The sequence below is a fragment of the Leguminivora glycinivorella genome, chromosome 4, assembly GCF_023078275.1.
Source record: "Leguminivora glycinivorella isolate SPB_JAAS2020 chromosome 4, LegGlyc_1.1, whole genome shotgun sequence".
Lineage (NCBI taxonomy): Eukaryota > Metazoa > Arthropoda > Insecta > Lepidoptera > Tortricidae > Leguminivora > Leguminivora glycinivorella.
The window spans coordinates 2,268,962-2,286,086 of record NC_062974.1 but is presented as its reverse complement, the minus strand read 5'-3'; the positions used below and the strand labels follow the sequence as shown (position 1 = coordinate 2,286,086).

Below are 17,125 nucleotides of genomic sequence, written 5' to 3'. Positions count from 1 at the left end.
TTCAATTATCTCCACCTGAAAAATCACGACAATTCGTTGCTCCGTTTTGCCGTGAAAGGCGGACAAAGAAACAGACACACACACTTTCCCATTTATAATATTAGTATGGATAGCATGGGTTAGCAAAGAGATAATTACTTTTAAATTAAATTATAATAGTTATTTGTTTTACAAGGGGGCAAAGTAGTTGTTTAACCGCACGTGCCAATATTATGGCACGAAGGTTAAACAAACTTTGCCACCGAGTGAAACACAAAATTTTTCACCACACCAACACGAACAAAATACTGACTATAAAACATCAAAATAAATCAAATTCATCAATTTATTCAATATTTTTGATTCAAAATCATCATTTATAGGGTAAAATCTAGCAGACATATTAAGACATCGGGTTAAAATTTGCATGAAATTACTTTGCCCCCTTGTGGATAAAATGCAATTTTGCTATCTGTTTTCGAATAGCAAAGAATGCCTTTACCAGTTGGTGTGGTGAAAATAAACTAATTTGCGGACAGGCAGTAAAGTTTAATTAGTATCATGTTCAATCGTGATTGTAACCGTAATTCAACCCAGAGATTTTATTTCATAATTTAATTTACCGAGTCGATGATGCCGGACGACTTGTGGGCAAAGATAACCACGGAGTGGGAGCGCCGCGAGTCAAACCGGGGATCCGGCAGACCACGTCGGCGACGGCGGGATAACTTGGACTTCTTTTTAAAAGATTGGCCAGATGTTGCTCCAAACAGGGACGAGTGGAAAAAGAGGGGGAGGCCTTTGCCCAGCAGTGGGACACATGAAGCTCTAAATAATAATAATAATTTAGTGATCACAACCAACTTCTAAACGATACTTATCATACCATTCGGAGTTATCAGCGCCGTTATGCCCGATTCTCAGACGATAGATGTCACTATACAAAATCTTTAAGACAATAAGGAGCATAGTCATCCTTGACGCTAAGCGCGAGAAAAAATGTCTACAATTCAGCTTTAGAAAAAAAACATGCGTGTGCACCTAATTAAGTAATTAGGTAACAAAAGGAAAACATATTGGGCCCTTTTATTAGGTTTCAAATAGTTATCGATCGGGCCTTCATAATCTCGTCCATCATATACAGCTTGAGACATTGAAATTTAAACCAAATTATTGAATAATATGTATTGCCCATCCAGGCTTTTAATTCATAATTTCCAAAAACTGGAATGAAGTAAAACACATTTTATACATTTTAGTTCGATTCAATTCAGAGATATAACTAACTATATCAGTGGTATTACTAGCAGCAAAATATGCAAAAACTTAGGCACTGGTGGTCAAAAGAGAGTAGCGCCGATAGCTTACGCCATGACTTGCGTGGCGTGGGCGACGGTCGCGCGACCGTCGCCGTCGCGTCTCATACTTCCATATCGATATGGTTTGATTTCGTATGCGTCGCATCGCCGTCGCGCGACCATCGCGCGACCGTCGCTTTTTTTTTTGTATGGATAGGTAGACGTTTGACCACGATCACACCTGATGGTAAGTGATGATGCGGTCTACGGTGGAGCACGCTTACCTATGAGATACCTATTTACTCTTGCTTTAAAGAGACCTGGATTGTACTCGTGCGGAAACACAGACTTAGGCAGGGCATTCCACTTGGCGGGACCAGTGCCTTTACTCGCGAGGCCTAAACTCGTAATGCCACTGGAATTTAAACTCCATGCCCTTTAACGTCTTTCAGCAATAAAAACAACACGTTGCTATAGCAACGGCGTCATAACACCATAACTCGATTTGCGTGTTATGAAAACACCTCGGTCCATTTCGTTATGATTTATCAAAACCTGCATTTTGTTATCGTAAACTTGTAATTCCGTTAATGGCTGAGATTAAGGTTATAATACGTTTTATTTTAGTTTGGTATTTTGGTTACGTGTGAATGTTGAAATGCGCGTTCAACGGTTTATTATTAAGAGTTTTGTACCTACAGGCTGTAATTTTATCACCTGTAATAACTTACGGGGTGAATTTCTAGGTTTTACAAAGCAAATTTTAGCAACCCCGAACGAGTGAGAAATACCACAAAATTAAAATTTTGTAACAACCCCCGACCGCGACATATTGGCCCGATTTTTATGAAACATGGCTAAGAACACTCCCGACTAACTCAGCTTTCAGACAAAAAAAAACTAAATCTAAATCTGTTCATCCGTTCGGGAGCTACGCTGCCACAGACAGACAGACAGACAGACACGTCAAACTTATAACACCCCGTCGTTTTTGCGTCGGTGGTTAAAATAATGGCCGTTTTATAAATTTTGGGTGTATTCTCATAGTAAAAGTTGCGGAGTATTATTCATATATTTCACTTCTCAAACTATTTCATGTCACTAATTAAACACTTAATTATTAGATTATGTTTTGATTACTTGAATCAATCACGATCGTAAAAATACTTCTTTTTTTTAAACAGATAATGCACCGCAGAGTTACTCTTTAGATAACCTAACCACAAAATTAAAATTTTGAAAAAACCCCCGACCGCGACCTAGTGGACCGATTTTCATGAAACATGGCTAAGAACACTCCCGACTAACACAGCTTTCAAATAAAAAAAAACTAAATCGAAATCGGTTCATCCGTTCGGGAGCTACGAAACCACAGACAGACACACACACAGACAGACAAACAGACAGACAGACAGACAGACAGACATACAGACATACAGACAGACAGACAGACAGACAGACACGTCAAACTTATAACACCCCGTCGTTTTTGCGTCGGGGGTTAGAAAACACCTATAGGTATTACAGAAATGCCCTTACCCTTAACTACTGACTTCTCCGGACATGTCGTCAAACACACTTACTTACACAACACGTCTACACACAAACTATTATTCCAAATTGGAAATTCCCCATGGTTCACAAACAGCACATAGAAACAACGCAATCAATAAAATATATTCTCCAGATAAATCATAAGCCAGTATAATCCCATCGAAAGAATTTAACTACTTACGCATTTCTGAGGGAAAAATAAAGATAAAATGTCGAAATGTTGTTTTTTACTGTGTATTTGGGCGTTTTCCAAATTAAATCCCGAAAATCGAATTTCACCAGATCTGGACGTGTCTGGGCTCATTCTGTCACGAGCTGATTCGATCCCGACGATAAAAAAAGTGTCCTAATATTTTTTTCCTTTTACGTCACGATTTTAGTATGAACTTACTACGAGCGTGATATTGGAAACTCGAATTTTGTATGGAAAATTTGGGACAAGTTTCTGGTCCAGATGGTGAAATTCGATTTTCGCGCCCATTTAACACAGCAAAAGGGAATGTACAAGTTTCTGGGGTGGCAACGCGCATGTGACACTCTTTGAGTTGCAGGCGTCCATAGGTTACGGTGACCGCTTTCCTTCAGGCGGGCCATAGTATAAAAAAATAAAACGACTTCAAGCAAATAACGCCAAAAAAAATTATTTTGTGGAATTTTTTTATATCACTTGTTTTGGATGTATTTTCATTTTCACATAAAAAGTAAATGTTACTCGTAAAACTGGCCCTTAAAATAATATTAAACAATTTTTTTCAAAAAAAAAAATACTTTTTTGCAATGAGTCACTACTTACTTTAGATTATGTCCGATAACGCCATCATAGAAATCAAAACAGCGTTTTGTTCTGAGAAATAAATAAGTATAATTGTGTTAGGAATACGCTGTTCAAATTATTCGGTTTCCTCATGTGTCACCGTGTGTACCACTATTTTTTTTTATAATAAATGGGCTTACTCTTGGCCACAGACTAGCCAAAGGCAAAGACGTGGCCTACTATGCTCGTATACTGTACTAGCCCTTAATAAGTTAGTATGACGAACTGTCCATAGGGACCACCCGGCGAAAAACTTCGCCGTGAAACAATATAGTTTAGTTTAGTTTAGTTTATTTATCTCTCAATACAATTTTCATATTTAAAGTAAAAGAGTACAATAGCAATTACTTATTGTATAGCGATCGTCGTAATGTACATAATGTAAACAATTCAATTCATAAAACATTTTAAGAACCATTGGTTACGTTATAAATCAGTTTTATCATTAATTATTTAAATAAAATGGTTTCACAATGATTAAAAAATAATTGTACTATTAAATAATGTCAAATTAAATAAATAAAGACAGAAAGTGTCTAATAAAAATATGTCAAATGAATTAGTTACTACATAATAAAATAAATTAAATGCTAATACAATGTATTATCTTGGTCATCGTCAGTTCACATTGAGAGATATTCCTGTACTGAGTAAAGAGATTTATTTACTAAAAAGGTTCTTAGTTTGCGTCTGAATGTCACATCGCACATCTCGTTTTTTATTTCAGTTGGTAGGTGCTCGTAGAAAGTCGGGCCTATTACACGTGGGTTTCTTGCATGTAATGCTGTACGGCGCGGGACGGTTCGTAGTTTTCCCGAACTCCGGAGGCATTTACCCGCAACCTCCACTCGCTTAAATTGAGACAAGTGTTTACGCGTCAACATAACTACCTCGAAAACGTACTGCGAATAGTGAGTCATGATTTGATGTTCAGCAAACAATTCTTTACAGGATTGCCTCGGTTTTAAATTGAGTATAGTCCTTATCGCTCTTTTTTGCATGAGTAACACCCTATTTGCATCGGTCGAGTTACCCCACAAAATCACGCCGTATGTCATAAGCGAGTGGAAGTATGCGAAGTAAGCCTGCCTCAACGCAGCACATGAAATCATTGGCTTCACCTTTTGCAATGCGAAGATTGCACCACCCAGCCTTCCACATAGTACGTTTATGTGCTGCTTCCAACTCAAGGTGGGATCCATTGTGAATCCTAAAAACCTACATGAATCGCTTGTCGGGATAGGAGACTGAATATTCACGTTAGGGACGCACCTACCTGCGAACAGCATGACGTTCGATTTGTTAACGTTTAGAATCAGTCCGTTCGCCGAAAACCATTTATTAAGATGATCGCACACGGTGGTGACTTTGTAGTTGAGATGCTCATATGTTTCAGCGCTGACAACTACAGTTGTGTCATCGGCAAACAAAATGACTCGACCGTCTTTAACAGCTGAGGGCAGGTCATTTATGAACGCGAGAAATAGAGTATTTCCCAGAGCCGAACCTTGAGGAATTCCCACTGTCACGTGGCCAGTTTCTGATCGTATTCTTTTCCCTCCCGCCATCACTTCTACTGTCTGTGTTCGGTTTTCTAAAAAAGATTTCAGTAGGTTATATACCTGCAGAAGTTGCGATTCTGATTGCTAGTGAGCTGGGAGTTCAATATAACTAGAGAGCGGTTCTCAGGTAGCGATTCTAAATATGGATATGACTAGAGCAATTATTTAAATACATGTGATGTGGTTTATAATAAGGTCTTACAATCTATAGGCTACTTGACCCTTTTTCAAAGTATGTCTTATATTATTAATTACTGTCTAATTAAACGAAAAAAAATAGTACCATATTTTATTACGACTTAAAAACCCGCAACAAAAATAATTTAAAGTTTACTTTTACGTGATCAGGCAAAAACAACATCAGCCAAAAAATAATAATTTAAAGTTTACTTTTACGTGATCAGGCAAAAACAACATCAGCCATATTAATATCTATGACATGACGTAAGTCGATTTAGAAAAAAATATTTGCCACTGTCACAGCCGAGCAACGATTATGAATTTTAATACAATAGAGGTTGCTTCTATGAAGATTAGATTAGTACCTCTAATTTCCATAGTTGATTTGAATTATGTGATGTCACTCCAATGGCCAACACCGTTTTCGGAGTTCATAATTTAAAAAAAAACATACACACAAATCTTTAATTAAAAATACGCAGTCATCACGCACTTTTAATCCCCGCAAGCTATAAATATTGATTTCTTAAGTCAAATACTACAGAAAACAATAACTTGATGTGCTAAATTCGATACGAGTCTAGTAGCCTATTATTATTACATCGCATACCACAAACTTCGCTGAATAGTTAATTTAATTAATGTTTTTTTCAAAACAAACTACAGAAAAACTAAAGAAAAGTATTTTATTCTAAATAAAGAAGTTTGTGAACAGGAAGTTATTATTTTTATTTTTCTATTCTTTGAGACGTAATAGAAGTGTGCAATGCCTATTAAAGAAGAGGAACTTAAAAAAATAAACTATTTAAAAAATTAACAAACATTTTTTTATTTATTATCATCATTATCTTTGCCCAATATATTCACAAACGCATCAAAAATTTTTTTATTTTTATGTTCCGATACATTTTTTTTATGTGTATAAAAAATAATAAATTATGCGAGTCATATCCATGTTAATATTTAAATCGCTACCTGAAATCCGCTCTCTAAATATAACAGCCAGAATAGGCCTCTTTGTGATATTGAATGAAAAGTCCTTGTTACGTACAAGTTTTTGTTCATACTTCTAAATCCATTTTGAACTTTTATTGTGTTACTAGGGGTCTATTCTAAATTCATAAACAAAACAAGTTTTCGAGTCTCAGGAGGATAGAATAAAATAAAGAAATATAAAAAAACATTTGTTCACAGTTCTGAGGCAAATCTGCCAATTGTTTGCGTCCTAGCGAATGAAAAATTAATGTCTCTTTATCACTCTTCATATTATTACGACAGAAAGACATTAGCGTAGGTATTTCATTACTCTCTCGCAACGAGGCATCGATAAATAAACATCTTGGCTAACCAGCCACTTTATCTTTCCAGTTAAGACTGTCATTTGAGATTAAAAGTTCAACTGTGTGAAGAATATCACAGCGTATCTCTATCGCTCTTGCGTATTGACGCGACATAGCACATAGCCAGATTACCTTTCGCGGACGTTTCGTTTTCGTTTCGCGTCGTAGAAAGCCATTCGGCTACGGGACCAGTTCTTAAAACTAATATTTCAATGGCATATTTAGTAGGCGTTTGCGCTCAAACTCGTATGCAATTTTAGCCTACATTGAGGGCTGTTGAGGTTACATACTATTCACTATTTAGCATATACATCAAACACCGTAATGTAAAAAATCTGGCACGCGAGTTCTCCGACTGTGTAAAAGGGCCCTAATGAAACAACCGCCTAAGCTCGGTAAACGATCATGACTGGCTCGCTTGTGGATAACACTATTATCTTCAGAGATAATTAAGTTTGGCGCAAACTAGTGAATAACTTATTAAGTTATTTGTGAGATTTTTTTAAGGTAATCTGTGTGCGTAGCCAAATGCACAAACACTTCTCGAAACGCTCACGAATCGTGAGCGAATCGTGAACGAATCTTGAGCGAATCGTGAACGAATCTTGAGCGAATCGTGAACGAATCTTGAGCGAATCGTGAACGAATCTTGAGCGAATCGTGAACCAATCTTGAGCGAATCGTAAACGAATCTTGAGCGAATCCCGAACGAATCTTGAGCGAATCGTGAACGAATCTTGAGCGAATCGTGAACGAATCTTGAGCGAATCGTGAACGAATCTTGAGCGAATCGTGAACGAATCTTGAGCGAATCGTGAACGAATCTTGAGCGAATCGTGAACGAATCTTGAGCGAATCGTGAACGAATCTTGAGCGAATCGTGAACGAATCTTGAGCGAATCGTGAACGAATCTTGAGCGAATCGTGAAATTCGTGAATCGTTTGGGCATTCGGCTACTCACACTGTTTTGAAACGCACGTAATGAAAGAGTATATTTCGAAGTGACTTAAAAAGCAAATTTTGAACATATATATTTTTTTGTAAAACATGATGGATCTTAGTTACCTAACTCCTATGTTTCAATCGTTTCACTGGTTGAGTTTCATAGCAAAAAAGGACAAGTCGAACACTAGTGGAGCAAGCATACTTATCGGTCTCTACGTCTGCCAGCACAGTACAAACCAGTAAAAACTCTTCTAACAAACGTACGCCGCGCGATGTGCACACAAGCGCATCGTTTACGTACGCAACACATGCAAGCGAGTTTGGATTAATGTGGATTGTGGATAAGAATAATATGTATAGTCATATTTTTTGAGTTTTCCGACTGATATGATGTAATATTATTATACTAGTACTTATAGTTAATAATATTAGATAACGACATCTAACTTTTGACGAAGTCGAGTACTTATAGTTAATAATATTAGATAACGACACAGTAGGTACCTTTCGCGTCGCCGTTGCCGGAAACTACCTACTGAGTCGTTCTTATACTGTGTTAATAGCATCGGAATGTTTCCATAATTATATTATTTCTTTTTCTCCCTCGAAATCCCCGAAATAAGCAGTTTCCTGTATTTACAACAAAAACAAAGATTCCCACTATAAGTGCTGTAAGTTCGTCCGCAAACTGGACCGAACCGGAACGGGAAAAGGCAGAAGTACTCGGTTTTATTCAATTTACCACCAATTTGGTCTGTAATAACATTCGGAACGCTCCAGTCGTAACTGGGGGTTTCTGGGAGTTATTTACGATGTGAAAAATATGTCTGCCCCTACTAAAAATCTTGTGTGGTTTATTTGTCTATGACTATATCTTGTTCCAATTATGTCTTTCTGGTACAGAAAATCTATAGTTTATATAAGAAATAGCAATCTATATAAAAATTAGAACGACAAGTATTTACATGTCGTTCTAATTTGTAAATATTCTTTTGTTTGCAGTATTGTACAGATAAGTATTGGAATCTAAATTAGTTAAGCGATTTAAATACGGAACCAAATGAAAATTTTCTAATTAATTTGCATTAGTGCTGCGCTTAGCAATCAATTAAACTGGTCATATTTTAATGTCACCGACCACGTGACTAATTTGATGAAGTTGGTGTTATCGCACACTTTAAAACGCTCCCGAACTTAAGTAACATTAACTTTACTAGGTACCGGTGCGATCCGATATCGGATGTAGGACCGATATCCCATACATTTAGCTGCCATCTTTGATTTTTGCTTTTGCAACCCTTCCTACATCCGATATTGAACCCAAATCCCAAAACGGGGAAAATTATTCCAATATTATGCTTGAAATAAATTTCAAGTCAGTCCACATTCATATTAGCCTAAAAATTATTTTCGCATACTATTATTATATTATACATTTTGTAATATAAAGTATTTAGGGCATAAAACGAGCATCGAACATTTTTTACAGTCTACAAAGCACGAGAAGCTTTTTTACAAGCAAATTTTCACTCCAATGCATATTTGACGACGTCAAATGAAGGTGTATATATTTTTAAATTAAACCAAGTTTACTTTACTGCAAGCGAAAATCGCGGGAGCATTGAAAATTAGATGAAACACCCAACTCGGCATCCGAGAAAGCAATTAAAACCGTACTTATGAATTTATAACAGTTTAATTCCGGAACAAAGGGTGCAAAACCGGGGCTCTAAGCATGTTCACCCGAATGAAATGAAATAATTCTGGACTATTCGAACTTTACTAAACAATAAAACTTGTGGATTCGTTTTGAAATGGGAATAAAAATGAGCAAAGGTCGTAACCGAACGGGCTCATTTTGGACACGTCCACGCCGCGATTGACCCCCAAATACTCGACAATATCATGAATTTCATGAGGTCGTTCGCATAAAAATATCAGGTTCAAACAATCTAAATATCTACTCCAACTGTACATTGCAAGAATGAATGGCGAGTCAAATGACCACTTAGGGAATTGACGAATTAACGATTTAATTGGCATTGACGCATTACCTATAGGGAAACTAACGTATGTGACGAATTAACGTAAGTGGCGAATTAGGGAAAATGACCAGTACGAGTAAGTACACTAACTCACTTTACAGGCTTCTTCACATCCCTTAATACCAAATGAAATGATATACAACTAATCGGCAACAGATTTTGTCGGTCTTAAACAAATTGTGATATATCTTTATGACGTCATAATTCCTTTGTTTCTGGCGTGATGGTGTTGGTTTTGTTTCAGCCCCATTATTTCAAAAAATCAAATGTAAATTCCTCAAATATTATAAGCGTACACCATCTCCGCAACAATCGTTAAATTTTCCTGACACGCTGAGGCCAGGCCAAGGATATCAAAATCGTGAGACTTGCACATTTAATTTATGAAAAACATTAAAAAGGGCTTTTAAGCCTACTTGCTTAGTTATTTCTGAAATAACAAAGGAATAAATTTAAAAGTGGAAAATGTCTGCCTTGGGTGAGACTTGAACTCACCCAAGGCAATAAATATGATTGGGTGAATTTCCAATATGACTTGGTACTCCGGTTGCCGTTTAAGAAGTTTAACACTCTTACGGTAGATGTCGCTACGGGTCCCATTGACCTTAGTAGTGGAAAATTTCGCTGGCTTGGTTGAAGTCTTGGTGGCTTGAGTTGGCAGAGCGCTGGAGTATCGATCCAGAGGCCGTGAGTTCAAGTCTCACCCAAGGCAGACATTTTCCACTTTTAAATTTATTCTAAGCCTAACGGCATCGATTGCAGACGTTTCTGCTAATCAGAAGTTAAAATATAACAAAGGAAATTTAGGTAAGAAAATTATATAACATTGTATAAATTGCGTCCCGACACACGGTCCATATACCCGATCTGTGGCAGGGCAAGGGTTGAACGCGGGATGATAGATTACCGATAAAGGCGAGTCATCGCATATGCACATTACGAGGGAGCATTATGAGCATTATGACGTCACAGCGTTATTGCTTTGTTCCGGGCGTGATGGTGTGGCCTTTGTTTTACTTGTTTGTGTTTGTTATAGAGATGGGCCGAATATTCGGTAAATATTCGGCAAGTTTTTCAATGTTCGTATTAGGCCGAATAGTTCGGTTATATTGCCGAATATTTACCGAATAAACAAAGTAAATAAATAGCGCAAGTTGTTTCGTAATTCGTCGGATAATGACATCCTATTTCAGCATTCTAAGAAACCACCAAAGGGAGTTAAAAATGCGTCAAAATATAAGTACCAACAATAATTATGTAAAATAGTAAAATAACGTAACGTACAAAAACCAAAATTTTCTTATGCAATAAATTATAGGAACATTAAGAGCCTTAGTACGCATTACTGTTTCTTATTGAAAAGTTTTTAACTCTAAGCCAGGATTTAAAATAGGCGGAACCGAATAATCGGCCGAATGTTCGGTTCGGTAACAGCTCAACCGAATGTTCGGCCGAATATTCGTATTCGGCAAAGTTCGTATTCGGCCCATCTCTATTTTGTTACATTTGGTTTTGGGTAGTCATAGTATACCTGCCTGTTTAGACAGCGTTTAAATATGTACAGTCGGCCAAGAAAGTGGTCTACCAGTTTTTACAAAAGTTTCTGTGAGCTCTAACGACCGCTAAGGTTGACTTGACACATGGCATGACGTAAACATCATATACAGAGTGGGGCCTGTAACAAAGGCGAAGAATCATTGAACTGTAGGCTATTCTCCTTATACTGATCAACATTTGTTCAACTTTTAAAAATTATGAAGTCTTTAAATTTTTAATTTTTCATACAAAATAAATATTAGCTTAAATGTACGCCATTATTGTTGTCATTGACGTTGTCCGTTCCCACTTTCGCAATACATTACCTCTTAGAAAAAACTTTCAAGGGTGATAAAAATCAAAATACAAGTTATTATTAAAAGTCGCCGAACAAAAGTTGATCAGTATAAGGAGAATAGCCTAGAGTTCAATTCTTCGCCTTTGTTACAGGTCCCACACTGTATAGACAGAGCGATTGTCACTGACATAATATTATTGCAAGCGGAAATCGACCTTGTTGTCTCATGACGTTAAACGAACCTCACCCGTAGGGTGGTAAACTACATTTTTGGTTGACTGGACAACATTTATTTTCAATTTATCTACATTAACGCAAGGTAATGAACAAACAAGCCAATCTTAATTTGTACCTACAACTTAACTCAGGGTTAGTGGGCTGTCAACTGCCAAATTCCATATAAAATGGTGGGTTCACCATCGGGTTAACCCTCCATTTTGCGTAGGTGCAAGTGGCCCTAAATCTAATACATATTTAAAAGCAAAGGCTTTATTTAGTGACAGATTGGACCCACTGTGCCACAATTCGATTTTGAATTAATGGAATTTCATACATATAGCGATTTTTGTATTAAAATTAACTACTCACAAAATGAACAGTTTTCAGCACAGTCTCATTTCAAATACCTACTCTTGTAAATATAAAATTACATTTGAAATGTTTTTCATCAGACAGTCATTTATCTCTTTGATTATAAACTTTACAATATTTTGAAATAATTAATCAAAAGCTAATGAAAATAGAGTTCAGCAAAACATCTTCTGTTTCAATCAATGACGCATATTTTTGTTTAGCTTGTATTATTAGCTTCGAAAGGAAATACGTAGGTACACATTTTTATACACCGTGTTTTTTTTTGTTTTCCGTTAAATTCGACACGCAGTTTAGTTCATCATCACTCTCATCAACTGTCAACAAGGGTTGTTGCCAGTATACAAATATCCATGATTTTCATGATGTTAATTAATTTAGAATTTAAAATAAAAATTTGATTTAATAAGTTAGGAAGTTGCTAGAACATGGTTAGAAAATCAGGTGGAATTTTACACACTAGATATTTTAGTCATTTGAAATTTATTACAGCAAACGATTGCTGAGGTTGTCGTTCTATTTGGTATCCCCAAGCCTCCCAAGGTCGTTAGGATTTTGAGATCATTTCCTCCACACTTGTTAGCTGGCTCCGGTACAGGTCGTAGGCCTCCAGTGGCTACTTTATGATATCGCGGATCATCTATGATGTGAAGCAGGAATCCAAATTATGGAGCAGCAAGAGTCCTTTTCTGCAGGGCCTCAAGGGTCCTCAGAATTGTATTTTCACCATGAACTGTGAGTAGAGTTCAGTTGAATGATATTGTGTTAACTTCTTTGTGTGATCTTGGCTTTGTCAAGTTTTGACCATGTGTCTCTGTTTCCAGTCTCCTGATGGTTTATGTGGCGGGAAGGGTTTGTCAGAGCTGCGAATGATGAGGCTTCTCAAGTTCCAGCTGGTAAGCAATCCAGAATATTAATTATTCATATGATAAGGTTAGGCCACATTTCCATTGTCTAATGAAGGTTTTTTTTTCTATTTCAGCTGACTGGGATTTATCAGATTTAATTGATTTATCAGATTTATCAGATTTAATTTATTTTAGATTTTAAATTTAATTTGTGATTTAATTTCGAGCTCTTCAAAATTGTTTTCAAGATCTCAAGATTTGAGTTTCATACAGTTTCTTCAAATTGAATGTTTCACCCGAAGGGGGCTTCGGTGAAGAGGATGCTTGCCGCAGGCTGAAGCTTTGGTTGCGGAGGTGCTCTTTTGAATGACTGCGCCTGGGGCGACCACTTCGGCTCACTGAAGGATGGCTTGCATGTGCAGCGGTAACTTCTGGCTTGAAGGTTGGTGGCATTTCTCTTACCTGGAAGCAAATGCTAAGTTTAGGTAAATTTGGTTTCTATCATGTATGTTGGCACTGATACTTAGGGACTAACCAGTTTTAGGCAATGCTTGTAAATCACTCAGAACCATATTTGCACGGCCCAGCTCTATCGTCTGGCAATGTTATTTTAGTTAAGGTGCTAAGCTTAAGCTTTTATTGCTGATTTACAAGTTGTACTTTGCATTGTGTCCATTTAGAGAAATAAAACTGTGTGTCACAACTAACCGTTTTATTCCATTTCCATTTAGAACCTGAATCCTTGAGGAGAATCACCAGTAGCACCTTGTTTCGTTTCTTTATTAAGTTTTTTTTTGCAGAAATGAGTCTGCATGTATTAAGTTTTGATTTATTTTGATGATCGAGGCTTTCCCACCAGTTTTCCCGAGCCGGGTGTGGGAAGGCCACGTTTCAACTTCATCAGGAACCACCTGTAGGTATATCGCTTTTTGTTAAATTTGTAAAAATTTTTTTTTTCGTTTCCATACATAATAAATGGATTCATTAGTGTGAGAGGACCTTAATCATAACATTAAAGTCATTGTCAAGCGGTTGACGGCACATGTCAAAACAAATAACATTAGGAAATGGTAAGGAATGCCACACACGTGATTAGTAATTAAATTATTTTTTTTTAATAATTCGATAACCGTAAGAATTAAGCGGCTAGTTTCTTGGATAAATTGATTTTATTTGAACTAAAGAATCTTCCCTTAAAGTTAACGGAATTCAATAAAAACAGGGTGTATAATAGTGTGTAGTGACTTAATCAACCTTAAGTAAACCCTATAGGTGAGTCCAAGTATCGGCTTATAAGCCCTTTTGATCGCACTACCAGGTTAATTGATAAAGCGGAAGTCCGACCCAAACCCCGCATAAATGTTTAACACCCCCTCTCCCCCTTGTAGTGTCTTTAGGCAAGGCTTATCCCCCTCCCCCTTGTAGTGTAAGCCAAGGCTTTACTTGACAGCTTCATAGATGACCTGTCAAATTACGGTCACTGGCCATAAACATTACACTGACAAGGGCTAGCTAAGGATTACGGACATGTTTCTTAATTGAGACCCTTTGTAGAGAGTGAGTACTTGAGAAATAAAACTTAGGGATTATTTATGGGGAAACTTATTTTAGGGATGATAAAGATCTACGTTAAATGTGGGTTTCCCAGCCGAAAGGGTTTTTAACTATTGCAGAGGTCAATAAGTTGCAAATTTCTGAGCTCCGATTTAAATTCAACTTTATCGACAACTCTCAATCTTCTTCTTCTTCAACCTAGCGTTTTCCCGGCCTAGCGCCAGGGTCCGCTTTCCTGCTCAGCCTTCTCCACTTTGCCCGGTCTTCGGCATCCTGAGGTGAGAGATTGTTCTCTTCCATGTCCGCTGTCACGACGTCCAGCCAGCGCTTCTTAGGCCTACTTAGGTCTTAGTGAGGTTGAGGCATCTGTTTCCGACGTAGTCTACCGGTCTGCGGCGTATGTGGCCATACCATCGGAGGCGACTTTCCTGCAGCTTATCCGCCACGTCACGGATTCCGAGGCTGCCACGGATGTGTTCGTTACGTATGCGATCTAGTCGCGTAACGCCACACATCCACCGCAACATCTTCATCTCTGTGACGTGAAGCTGCTGGACATGCCTTCCGAGAGCAGAACAACAACTCTCAATATAGTACTTAAAACATCACAAAAACAATCAAGGTATATTTCTAAAGGTAGGTAGGTAGATACTTTAGATCTACATTAGAGATGGGCCGAATATTCGGTAAGTATTCGGTATTCGGCATATTCGGCAAGTTTTTCAATATTCGTATTCGGCCGAATAATTCGGTTGCATTGCCGAATATTTACCGAATAAACAAAGTAAATAACTAATGAAGATCTTACGTAGTCCATTGGATAATAAGCTCCTATTTTAGTAGCTTTCTAAAGAACTAAGTACTAAAAATGCGTCAAAATATAAATACAATTGTTTTGTAAAAAAGTTAAGAGTTGAGAAGAGATCAAAGTTGTTTTAACTAAGTTTTAAGTTACCCACTAAAACATAAGAACATAGTTGTAGTATGTATAAACATTAGATTAGATTAGATTAGATTTCTTTATTTCATGATAAAAATTACACTATAAATTTGCTACATGTCAAAATTATGTTTATCTTCTCATCATGATCGTCAAAAATTACATTAATAAATTCCAAATAAAAATAATTGTGTCTCCCAAATGAGGATCGTCATTTACAAAGAAAGAAAATACACATGCCAAGCTAAATAAAATTAATAAATTAAATTACAATATCATGAAATTATCACGATGAATACTTTTGCATGTTAAATTGTATCTTGTTATTTAATGCATGTTAATTATAAGATGTAATGTTTTGAAAAGAAGTTGCCCGCCGAGTTTCTTGCCGGTCCCATAGTGGATACCCCCCACCCAACTGAGGGGGGACTGAAATCTTCTCGAGGCTGAGGCGTAGGGTTAGAGCCGGCGTAGCTTTATTTGACGTTCATATGCGCATTGTAATATGCCTACTTGAAAAATAAATATTTCATTTTCATTTCATTTTTCATTTTCACGAAGCAAGAAAATATTATATAACAGAGAAATATAGGTATAATTATATCATCGGTCATTAAAAATTCAAATCCATGTACTCATTTACAGAGTACATGGGGTTATCTAACAAAAGGTTTCTCAATTTGCGCTTAAATGCTTCGTCACATGGCTCATTTCTCAGATCGGCAGGTAAGTGCTCATAGTAAGTAGGGCCGATGACTCAAGGGTTCTTTCTTGAAAGTGCCATGCGACGGGGGACTGTTCTCAGACGGCCTGTAGATCGAAGCTGTTTGCCCGGAAAGTCTATGCGTGCAAATTGGGATATATTATGTCTAACATACAGCAGTACGTCGAACAGATATTGTGAGTAGTGCGTCATTATACGTTGAGAACCGAAGAGCTCTCTACAAGGGTACCTGTCTTTTACACCGGCAAGTGTACGTATTGCGCGTTTCTGCATTATAAGGACTCTTTTTGCATCAGTAGAATTGCCCCAGAGCAGTGAGCCGTATGCCATGATAGAATGGAAATGCGCAAAGTACACCTGCTTTAAGGCTGCTTTTAGACGTATATTGACCGCCGGGATATAGACCGTGATTACCTTTTTGATTTTTGACGCGCGCGAAGAAGGGTAGATCGCGCGCTGTCTATGCAATTTTAACATCCACCCGCCTTCGTCAGTTTTCCGTGATCATGATGCATGCAACTGCGTCGAAATATCGGGAGCTCGACAAAAATCAAAAAGGTAATCACGGTCTATATCCCGGTCAATATAAGTCTAATGAAAATAACCGTGAATCATTCAAAACTCTTATGTATAAACATTATCAGTCAACCCATAGTTTTACCCCCTTATTCATAAACGTACTCTAAAGTTATCTAGCCGATAAAGTTTGTTTGTCCCTTTCCGACGTATTGGTGTGATAGAAAAGGACAAACGAATTTTATCGGCTTGATAACTTTAGAGTACGTTTATGAACAAAGGGGTTAATCTTAACATCGCTTTAAAAATATGGCGTAACCGAATATTCGGCCGAATGTTCGGTTCGGTAAGAGCTGAACCGAATGTTCGGCCGAATATTCGTATTCGGCAAAGTCCATAT

General features: G+C 37.3%; 1 protein-coding gene and 1 long non-coding RNA gene across 2 annotated transcripts in view; one reads left to right on the top strand and one right to left on the bottom strand.

Annotated features, from left to right (window-relative positions):
• Positions 1–17,125, bottom strand: part of LOC125225668 — a 213,004-nt gene that overhangs the window by 178,970 nt on the left and 16,909 nt on the right. The window lies entirely within an intron of this gene.
• LOC125225670 lies at positions 12,472–13,694 on the top strand. The gene is made up of 2 exons (XR_007177001.1): positions 12,472–12,878; positions 12,968–13,694. It is a non-coding gene; the product is annotated as an uncharacterized LOC125225670 (long non-coding RNA).